Raw genomic sequence first — 10,611 nt, forward strand, 5'->3', positions numbered from 1 at the left:
ATGTTGGTTATGCCCTGATTGACCTTAGAACCCAAGTGATTGAGTTTCTGTGTTAATTAAAGAGTTAGTTCCTAATGTCCATCCTTATGAATCCCTAAGTTTCAGTCCTTCTCATGTTTTCACATGCATGCATGTTCATGAAGTTGATTTTAAGCTATGTTTTATGTTAAGTTGAAGGTATCATAGTTTGCATATTTTAAACACGTCATTGCATTCATGTTGGGTTAATATTCCTCTTTCCATGTCCTATTTATGTTAGCTTGAGTTTCATTCAAGGAAAATTTTTCCAAGGAGAGAAAATGTAATATCCCAGGCGTTCGAAGGTCGAAACATAATATAATAAGGTAAAATATTTTTAAAATGGCCTCAGTGAATTTTTAGATCAAGAATTATGAAAAATAAATTATTTGAAAAAAATTCTCTTTCTAGTGAAGTGCGCGAGTTTATTTTTTATTGATCAAAATTTTGCCAAATTCTCATTTTGCTCAAAATTAGCCTATCATAAACCCTCTCTACATCGCGGACTTGGGTTAATATTTTCATCCAATTTTACTTTTTGAGTCGGGAACTTTGGACTTTTTCCTTACCTATTAGTTAATGAACCTAAACATTTTTGGGACTAAATTTATTAACTACCCCAAACCCCCTATTCTCCCTCATTCTTTCACAATTCATCAAGTTCAAAATTACTCTCTCTATGAAGGCTCTCAGATCTCCTTTGAAGACAAGAAAACAATTCTCTCAAGTTCTTCACCAAAATTCAAAATCTCTTCAAGTTTTTTCTAACTTCTTATCCAAGGTATGTGGGTATTCGTCCATGAGTTCCTTTCACCAATGGAGCCCAACTGATTCTCAACTTTTTCAATTAATTCAAAGTATATATTTTATGGATTTTGTGATCTCAATTTCAATTATATGAGTTATGATTTAAATTATGATTATGAACCTTTCTCAATATGAATTAATGATTATTGCATGGAAATGAAGAGTTTTCTATGAATTTCCTACACTACTCCTTAGGATTCATGATATGGATGATGGGTATTTTCAATTATACTTCAAATTGATATTATTTATCATGAATTATGTATGATTTGATATAAATTGAGTTATATTGAGGTTTTACATGCAAATTCCCTCCAATTGCTTCTTGAAATTATGAAGGTCAAAGTGGGATCTTGTAGTTTTGACTTCTATTATATGCTTTTTCTCAATAAAGCATGCATTTATTCAAATTATATGATTATGCATGCTTTTAATTCAATTTCTTGATTTCTAAGTCAATTGATTGTGAACCCAGGCTTTACCCTTAATTTCTAGTATAAGTCATAATTGTGAAATTTTAAATGTTTAAGAAAGTTTATGAAATGGAGTGACTTAAAGATCCTTAACGGTGACTTGAAACTCTAATGTTACTCTTTATGAAATAAGATTCTTAATGATGGAAGACCTACACCCACATTACATGATTCACATGATAATGAGTTGTCTCTATGAACAAGTTTGATGAATAATTATCAAGGCCTAAAAATGACTCATGAAAAGTGATGAATGATGATTTCAATGATGTTCCAATGATGCTTCAAGCAAAGTATAAGGGTTGTGATGGGTTTTTCTCACACAAGCATGTTAAAGATGATGAATGAGCTATTCCTATGATATATTTATATTATGAATGATATTCCGTTGGGAGTTATTCTTAGCACGGAATAGACTAGTTATGATTACCTATGTCCCATAACTACATGCCACCGTAGAATGAAAGGATATTAGAGGTGAGTACCCAATATAAAGGATATTAGAGGCGAGTACCCAATCTCGAGGACTAGCGGCGAGTACCCAGTTCTCAAGAGGATAATGCCTTTATATCTTGGCAAGATACATTAGGCCCTCTTTGATGGGAAAATACATCGGACTCCATGTTATAGCTCACATGGTTATATGTTGGTTGACAGTCTCTCCCATACGAATATTATGTTAGGATTTACGCTATATTTTGATAACAACTCTTATTATTACTTATGAATTCCCTACAATTTGCATTGAATATATAATACATTGCACATGATATTTTAAAGGTCCTACTCCACCCAAAATATATATGTCCTCATGATTATATTTTGAGGCAAATACCACATGATTATGATGTTTTAAGATTTTTGTATTCAAGGTTTTACTCATGTTTTAAATATTGGTCATGCATCCCAAGTTCATATTGACTATGCCCTATTTTTATTGTTCATGCATACCTCTCACATACTTAGTGCATTCCATGTATATAGGGTCAGACGATCACAAAGATTCCACTCATGGCTAGAGATTTAGTATTACTGCTATTATTGGTGAGTCCTCATGCTTCGAGGATAAGACACTTATCTTTTCATTGTTCCTTATGACTTTTACTTTTACTTGAAGGTGAGCTAGTAACATGTCCTAATCTCCATATATGATAGTTCATGTTGAGACATATTGGATATGTGTATGGAGTCTATGTGCTATGTTCTTGGATCTCTTATGAGTTTCTGCTTAATAATTACCTTATGTTTGCTTATGATATGCTAAGAGTCTTAGTTGGGGTTTCTTCAAAAATCCTAATCACCATGTCACACCTAGGGCCTAGCTTGGGTCGTGACACTCTGAAATGTCAAATTTAGTGGGGTGGCATATCTATTTTATTTTTATCAATTCTTGAATGAATTCGAAGGGTCTGTTTAAAGACTTTCAAAGATAGCAAAATCTGGTCTTGCTGGTGCAGACCTTTAGTGATGAAACAATAGGCTTTTATTGACGGGATTTGATTATCAACGATGAAATTTCTGAGTTATAATTCTCAAATATTTAGCCTTCTTCTCCATTTTCATAATGTGATTGTGAGATCTCTATACCTCTGGTTTGGGTGATTCAAGTTGCATATTATCCATAATTATTGTGTCTATGTATTGCAGTTATTGGAGAAGCACTGGAGATATTGTATTGAGGAATTTCTACTTGTAAAGGGCTTCCTTAGATCTTTTATGGTGATATTTGGATAATTTTTGCATGGGATCATTTCTCCCTTTTCATGTATCGAATTGTGTCCCATTTTAGGACACAATCTCAGTAAGACAATTAAGATCTTTTGATGGAGTTGATTTTCTTAGCGTGGGTCTTACAATCCCAGTTTAGACTCAATTTTGAGTATGTCTATAATTATTATGAATTTTGCATTTGTTCATAATAACATTATGAATGATATTTTGATAGAATGACCAAAAAAGTGGAAAGCTTCTTTTCAATAAATTTGGAGCACGCGTGATCGGCTTTGAGGCAGGCGATGTTCTACTTTCTTTATTGAGCTTTATTAGATAATATTTAGCATAAATTGCATGTGATATGGGATTGTGCTCTTTGAGTATTAGAATTCCTTCTTTCTATTCTATTTTCTATGTTTCTGGTTACGCCTCAAACTAGCATAGTCTTGCGGAATCCGTAGTTTAGGATAAAGGCATTTCTTGTGTTATGAATTAGCATGATTATCCTTTTTAGGATTTATACTGGTGAACTTAGGCTAGGTTTGAGCCTAGATGCCTTAGATTGTGTTGTATCGCTCTTGTAGCTGTGCGTGTTGCTCCCAATAGGGTTTTTATTGGGCTGCTTATCTTGTGTTAGTACTTTAACCATAGTGGATTATTGTAGCCATAGGTTATTTGTGGATATGTTTGGTTGTGAGCAGGAGTGCCATGATCTTAGGGTAAGGTGCCGTTCCTTTTGTTATTTCTCCTATTATTTGATTTAGAGCAACTTTTTGATTCCTTCTCTTGTTCAGTAGCAGCTGTACTATTGTAATTTGTTGAGTTATTTTTATATTATTGGGCCTAAGGCCATGTTCGAAGAGTAGTTGGACCCCAGGTTAGTTCTTTCTTCTTTTGTAGTGTGGAAGTGTTTGTATTATATTATGATCTAGTGTGCCTTTGTTTGAATGCCGGTGATGTAATGCGTTATATTATTTTTTCATTCTTGCCTGTTTTGTGGTACGATCTTGGCTCATGCAATGGTTCAGCATTATCATTCACGAAAGAAGACTTTTTTCTCATTGTTGTAATTTAAATTGGTTTTAATAGGAGTCATACCACTTGGATCAATTTGTTAAATGGTTTTTTGAGAATTATGTGGCATCAAGGATGTTCTACTTTTCTACTTGAAATATTAGTGGTATCTAGGATGTGCTCACCTTTTACTATACTAGACAATGTGTGTCACTCTTTCCTGCATTGGTTGGGCTACTTATTCCTCCAGTACTTCAATATAGATAACTTTTTGTAAGACCTAGTTCGAGCCTATGTAGTGTATATAAAATTCCCTCATCCCCTATGGTCCCTCTGGCTGTGAGTACTACTATATAGAATAAGGAAGCTGCACGGGTCCTACATCGCATGCCAGGGTCTAGGGTAGGTCTATACACTTGGTTACTCATGGTTCAACTATTTCTACTACATGCCCTGCATTCATATGCAGTGCCTATCACTAGTATAGTTGATTGTTGTTTGGTAACCTCTAGTTAGGTTATGGTTGTTGCTTGTACCTTCGTGGATTATGGGGGTTTGATTGGTTATTGTTTGATTATAATTGTGTTATCCTGTGTTGCTCTGATAGTTTCTTAATTGTGTGGATTTTACTTGGCATGATGTTGATACTCCCTGTTAAGTTGAGTTGGATTAGTCTTTAGGCTGTTATATTATTTAGCAGTGATTTTCATCGGTATGTCCTGGCTTAGTTGACTCTAGTAGTACTTCTTAGGTGCGAGTAGATTGTTGGGCTGTGCTTTCAGGTATATTCTTTGATTCAGTTCCTTTAGTCCGTGTGTCTTATTTCTTCATTCCCATTACATGTTCTATTATGGTATATTTCCTGTGTAGTTACTTGTGTTGTTCTTTTACATTATCTAGAGAGCTCAATTGGCATATTTCTACTAAGTACCATTTGTTTGGTACTCATACTATACTTATGAAGATGATAGTACAAGTTCTCACGATTGATTTGGATTTTGTGTAGAGCAACTTTTGGACTTCGGAGACTAGGTGAGCTCCCAATGTTCTAAATTACCAGTTTCCATTTAATTTATCTAGGCTAATCTTTATGTTGTATTCAGAGACAACTTTTATTATATTGTAATTGTAAAATCCTTGTACTCCTTTTTTGATTAAATGCTCAATTACTTACTGATGTTAGGTCTTGGGAATGGTTTTCTTATGTTATATTTCAATTGTTTCCTATTTCTTCTCATTTTTGACAACTTCATGCTTATTATTGTAATCTTTCGCGTGATAGCCATTTCTTTTGGTTTTGGGATATGGATTAGGCTTACCTACTGAAGGGGTGTAGTAGGTGTCATCATAACCAAAGAAGTCAGGTCATAAAAAGTTGGTATCAGAGCTCTTGGTTGATCAATATCAATTGTATGAGAGAAAATATTTAGTAGAGTCCCGTGGATTGGTGCAGAGATGTTCGTATCCTATCTTTAGGAGGCTATAGGGAATTCATAGGAAATATTGTTCTTGACTCCTTATCGTGTGTTTTTGCTTTGAATAACCTCTAAAACTGATCCTTTGAAATCCACTCTCTCTTAGATGGATAGCACAAGGTTTTAGATGGACTCATTGGCGCATCATCATGTTCTACCAGAGTTTTGGTAGGTGGTTCTCAGACTAGGGATTGATTGGTTGTTCCTCAATAGGGTTCTTCATCCATTTCTAAGTAAGTATGGGGATTTCTCGAGTGGTTAATGTATACTCCACATTATTTCCTATGAATCAGGGTATGAGCTAGGAGTTTGTAAGGGGGTTGTCTTTGCCGCTCTATTTGGCGTTAGAGCATTTGATAGAAGTTATTTCTATCTTTCCCCACTTGTTAGTCATGTGAGGGTCGTGGTGTAGGCGTGCCTTGAGACTTATAGATATAGGAGTGAGAGGCCTTACCATTAGCACATCAGTGATAACATTCCACTTCGAGGTGAGTATCAATTCAGTGAGGGTCATCTTCCTTCTTGACTTATCAGGACTATGATGGTAACACCTCAGGTTCTAGGAGGTTCTAAGATAAGTCGCGGAGCCTATGATGGAGAGATTTTAGGTCAGAATTTGCAGGATGAGCACTTTGGGCCTTCAGGTTTTGGATCTCATCTTATTCCAGCGAGGTCTTTTCTGCAAGTTAGTTTCGGTGATGGTTTCTTCTCGTGTGCTAAGGTAGGACACTTTGCTAGATATTGTCATAAGGCCCCGATATAGCTGGCTAGGGGTGATCTTGAGCTAGGTAGTATGGATAGGGCAGTTCATCACGTTCTTCACACCAGGCTTAAGACTAAAGAGGTTGTTATCATTGTGGGAAAGTTAGCAATTGGTCCAAGGATTGCCTAGTTGGGAATTGATCATTCAAACATTTCTAGCATTTGGACCCCACTGTAAAATTCCTCAAAATGCTCATAAGTGTCTTAAGAATTCCTTAGGAATAGGACACTCACGTAACACATTATCCTTATTCTATTTGGCAAATTCGAGTCTGAAATGTCGTTTAGGGGGTCAAAACGTGCTAAAAAATGGTCTCGGTAAATTTTTAGGACTCATGTATCGAAAGATAAATTTTATCAAAAATTGCACGAAACAGTTAGGTGCACATCATCTCCATGTCACACACCTGTTCCCATGCAGTGTAAATTTTCCTTGAGATAAAATCTGGCCAAAAATCTCATTCGCTAAAAATTAGCCTATCCGAGAGGTGCACCGCATCGTGGACCTGGGAAGGAAAGTATTCCCGAATTCAGGTTTTAAGTAAGGGCACTTTAGACTTTTTTCTAAATTTTAATTAATGAACATGAACATTTTTAGGGCCTAATTCTACTCTATAAACTACCCTAAATCCTTAATTCCATTCATTCTTCTACAATTTACTTACTCAAATGTTTCTCCCTATAAAAGCTCTCAAGGAATCTATTGAAGACTTCAAAGAAATTCACTCAAGATCTTCATCAAAAACTCTCAAATTCATCCAAATTCCTTGGTCTTCTCACCCAAGGTATGTGGATATTGATTCATGGATTCTTTCATCCATGAAGCCCAAACAATTTCTCAGGTTTTCTATTAAATTAAAATATGAGATTTTATGGGTTTTATGATCTCTATTCCAATACATGAATTATGATTCAAATTATGATTATGAGCTATTTTCATATAAATTGATGGTTATTGCATTAAATTAATGAGTTTTTCATGAATTCTCATATATTAGGCTGATAGAAAGTATATGATCATGCATGTTTTTAAGTCAATTTCATGATTTTCAAGTCAATCGAACATGTATTCATATTTTACCCTAATTTCCAAGTATGAATTATAATTTTAAGATGAGTTTATGTGTTGATCATGAGTTAAATGATTTTCAATGAAAGTTTTATATGAGTTAAAGTTGAGATTCATGATTCTGAAGTTAAAGTTATGATGATGATCATAGTTAAGATCAAAAAATGTTTAAAGATGCTGATAATGACAATTCTCACCTAAGTTATAGATTCTTATTAATCAGATGTTTAAAGATGGTGATAAGGATAATTCTTAACGAAGTTGTGGATTCCTATGAATCACTCAATAGATGAGCTATTTCTAATGTGTTTTAAGGATGGATTTATAGGAAGTTACTATATTTCCCTACTATGTTATGTCCTATTTATGAGTTTCTATTTTGATATTGAGTAAGCACCGAGAGGACTTCTAGGTAGGGTTCGATCTGGTAACTCAGTTACTTACCCAAGAAAATCCTAGCAGTAACCTAAAGTCCCAAACTATGTTGTCCATATAGGTTGCCTTCATCGCCTAGCTAGTGGATCTAATATAACACAGTTGAGTTGAGTTGAGTTATTTTTGGATTATGCCCTTGCAAGGTAGCCTCCCCTATTTTGATGTATGAGTCATTGGCCTATCTCGATATAGGAGTCATCGGATTCCATGTAATACCTCGCATAGTATTAGTTGTTGGTTAATAGTCCTATCCCAAACATGTTGAAGTTGAAATTATGAGATGTCAAGTTATGAGTTTATGATAAAGTTTTATGATATGCATTGACCAAGAGTTTCTTATGATTTAAGTTGCTTTTAAACTATACTCATGTTCATTATGATTGGTCATGCATCCTCTGACATATTGATTACGTTCTTTACTTGTTCATGCATACCTCACATACTTAGTACATTCAAATGTACTAGCGCATATTTTTCCTATATTGTATCATAATGTAGGGATGGACGACACTCATGATCACCCTACTGGTGGCTAAAGATTTTCTTTAGATTTCAATAAAATGGGTGAGTCCTTATTCTATCAAGGACAAAACTTTTAGTCATGTTACTATTGCTTACAGTTTCTTCTATTGTTAGGGTGAGCTAGGAGCTTGTTCTAAGCCCCGTCAAAGATTAGACTAGAGGCATGTTTAGATGATATTATAGTGTAGTCTAGTTCGATGTTTATAGAGTATATCTCTCCTAGTTACCATTCCTCACTTAATGCTTACTTACGCTCACGTGTATGTTGTTCTTTACCTTATGTATGCAATGTATTCTAAGATGGCTTATGGTTGGGGTCCTTTGCATCCTGATCATTGTGTTATGACTAGCCTTTGGTCGGGTCGTGACACCCCTCAGCTAGGATGGAAAGATCATGTCTTATGTATTGGGTGCTTGGGAATTGGTCTAGGCAGTATCCCCAATATGTCACCACTGGGAAATTCATCCAGCCTAGTCAGTCTCGTGGGTTTATGTCACTTCTGGTCAAAGGTGGTTCTTAGAGTGTTGTTGGTGGTGCTTGAGGTGTTTATATAGACATTGGAAATGATCCCCCCTATGCTTCTACAGGCCGGCCAGAGGCTAAGGCTTTAGGTATCGATTGTATTTGTGTGATTTTGTTATTTTGTCCTTCATATCTTATATTGTATGGTTTTTGAGTTTTCATACCCATTTATCCCATTTGGCATGTTATTTATCTTATGATTGTTGTGCTAGGTTTATATGTATTTCTATATATATGTTGAGCTTTTGTATTTGATTTCTTTTAGTAGTGGATCGACTAGGTCAGGTTTTTATGCTTGATAAGTGGTGATTGAGAAACTCCCTGTGCCTCTGTCTTTGGTTGTTTATTATGAGTTTGTGGCTGGGCTGGTTGATTTTCCTTTTTGCCACCCTTATTATATGTGTTGCTGCAATGCCAACCTTTGTTAAAGAACTGACTAGAATAGCTTTTCCCAATTTAGATTTGTTGTACTCTTGGAACTAGTAAGCTTAGAAGGTTGTATTGCGTGTGTGTAGTCCTCTTGGATTAGTAGTTGGGTGGTTGGTGGTTGTTGGAGTTCTGTAAAGGGTAGTTTGGTCTTTTGTGTGTTGTGGTAGTCCTATTTGGCTGCTTCTTTCCTTTGACTTAGTCTTTTTCTCGGCTATGTAGTTTTGTTTCTCTGGTTTCTTCTTTTTGGATTCATCTTTTTCTAGTGTTTTTGGCACTTGTTATAGCTAGTTGGTATTTGGAAGTATGATTCCTTGTTTTACATTATTACTATTGTGGTTGGTTCTCTGTGGTTGTGTTGGTAGTTCTCAAGTTTTTTTTCTGTGTTTTTGGGTTGGACTAGTGGTGTTCATTAGTATCTTTACATGTTAGCCTCATCTGGAGGATGAAAAGTTTCTTAGAAGGTTTATCTATCGGTTGCGATTAAATTAATTCATGGCATCTGTAATTTTGAATTTGTTCAGAATGCAAGGTTCACTTTTAGCATATTTGGGTAGCTAGTGGTGTTCGTTGATGGCAGTTGGTTTGCTTGGACCATTACTAATCATTTTAATATGTTTATATGCTACCTATTGGCTTGGTTTCTCTCTAACTGGGGTGGTTGCTTTAGATTTACGGTGATAGAGTAGTTGTGTGCATATGGTGTCAGTTTTCCAAAAGTTCCCTTGGTAGTAGTAGTTGTTGGAGTTGGGCTTAGTGCAACTTGTTATTCACGGGATGACCATCCATGGGAGTAGAGTGTTCAGTTTCAGAAGGTTGTATTTTAGTTGGAATTATAGGTTTTAGTAGCTATGATGGGATTTTGGGCTTTTTCTCGGGTTGAGTTTCTTGTTTTGGTTGTTGTGGTTCCTCAATGTTCGGGAGAGGGGATGTCATTCTTCCGAGGTTTGTTTTGTATAGGTCTTGTCGGTAGGATTCAGATATTGTTGGAGATGTTCGGTGTGGCGACGATGGGTAGGACTCTCTTGGTGACTAGATGATGTTGGACTTGGAACATAAGGAGGCGAGTAATTTGATTTGTGAGTTGGGTTGCATCTGCATTTATCGTGTGTTTGCTCAATTTCGCAGTTTTGGTGTAGTATTGGTGTATCTTAGATGAATATGGTTTTTTTGGTCAGGCTTGGTTCAGTTGGTAGAGAGTTGGAGTCAAAGAAAAGAATTGGAGGAATATTTGGCATTTTGAGGTGGATTTGAGAATTTTCTATTAACCCAGTTCTTGTTTTTGTTGTCCGCTCGAAGAGGGTGTCTAGAGATTTGGTGGGGTATATGGTCCCCGTACCCTTATTTTTTTATGCCTTCAAGCTTTTTTAGTCT

The sequence above is a fragment of the Solanum dulcamara genome, chromosome 8 (genome assembly GCF_947179165.1).
Source record: "Solanum dulcamara chromosome 8, daSolDulc1.2, whole genome shotgun sequence".
NCBI lineage: Eukaryota > Viridiplantae > Streptophyta > Magnoliopsida > Solanales > Solanaceae > Solanum > Solanum dulcamara.